The 1,423-nt window shown below is 45.8% G+C and overlaps 1 pseudogene; it reads left to right on the forward strand.

Moving 5' to 3' along the window:
* The first annotated feature begins 464 nt into the window (after nt 1-464).
* On the forward strand, nt 465-1,120 carry LOC123176453 (peroxidase 2-like; annotated as a pseudogene).
* The last annotated feature ends 303 nt before the right edge of the window (nt 1,121-1,423 follow it).

Here is a 1,423-nt window from a genome sequence, read left to right on the forward strand (position 1 = left end):
CTTCAATGGCTACCGATGGTGGCCTGGCTAGGGGATCTCTCACCACGTCGTTTTTCGGCCAGTTGGGCCAGGTCGAGGACCCCCATATCAATTCACCAGTGGGCCACATCGAGGCCGCCCATGGCATATGAAAGGAAGGTTCCTGAAGACTTGACGTATAGTCCAAGACATTAGAAGTCGTCTATAACACGTTCGCCTTGTGAGTAACCAACTAGGATGTAACCCTACATCCCAGTACCTATATAAACCGAGGGCTGGGGCTCATACACGACACACAACGATCTCGTAGTAGATCACCTGTACTCTGCATTCCGTCCCAAATTAATACAAACACACCCATGACATAGGGTTTTATCTCCTAGCATAACCCGAACCTGGCTAAGAACTTGTGCCCCTATTACCATCACGTCGAGACACTTAGCTCAGCACACCCTATCCCTACCGGATTTCACTCTGTCACCAAGGCTAGAATCAAGAAGGAGTACGGGATCAACATCATCTCATGCGTCGATGTCATGGCCTTCGCTGGGCGTGATGCCACCTACTTCCTCAAGTACAAGATTGTCTTCTTCGGCACACCAGTAGGCCATTATGATGGACTTGTTTCCTTCATGAATCTGACACTCTCCAACTTGCCCCCTCCCTTCGCATCACTGACCAGCTCCAAATTTGCCTCCAAGAGGCTGATTGCCGACGAGATGGTCACCCTCTCTAGTGCACACGCCATTGGAATGTCCCATTCCTCCTCCTTCTCCTCATCCTTCTTCGACTACCTCAACGCAAGCACCTCTGACATGGACCCCACACTAATGAGCTCTCTCCTGGAGCAATGCAGGCCAGACATAGGAAGTGACAACATGGTGGTGCAAGATGTCAAGACCCCTAACAAGATCGATAACAAGTACTACAATAATATGTTTAGCCATGATGTGCTCTTCATGTTGGATTCCATGCTCATGACATTAGATGATACAAGTGTGGCATTGCGTGCCAATGCCAACGACAATGGTGTGTGGGAGGAGAAGTTCAAGGCAGCGATGGTAAGGATGGGTGCTATCGAAGTCAAGACCAGTGCCAATGGTGAGATCAGGAAAAATGTGGCGCCGTCAACTCATACTAATCCTACTGACCCGTTCACTTCATCGCAAGTTTTTAACTACTTGAGATTGAGAATAAGCTCACAACTTCCTCATGTGCCCATTGATGTTAATTTTGATTACCTCGTGTAATGTTGTTTTCAAATATGATTTTCTCTTTCTATTGCACTGTGGCTTTTTGTTTTTCAGCCTCCCCTTTGAAATTTGTTTGTACAACAATATGGAGATCCTATAATTCTTTAATTGCTGATATTGATATCATAATTATATTGTTTTGTTCCTACAGAATTTTGCTGTATACAAGGTAAATTGTTATTCTTTTGGGT

This window comes from Triticum aestivum, unplaced genomic scaffold (assembly GCF_018294505.1).
Source record: "Triticum aestivum cultivar Chinese Spring unplaced genomic scaffold, IWGSC CS RefSeq v2.1 scaffold19646, whole genome shotgun sequence".
Classification (NCBI taxonomy): domain Eukaryota; kingdom Viridiplantae; phylum Streptophyta; class Magnoliopsida; order Poales; family Poaceae; genus Triticum; species Triticum aestivum.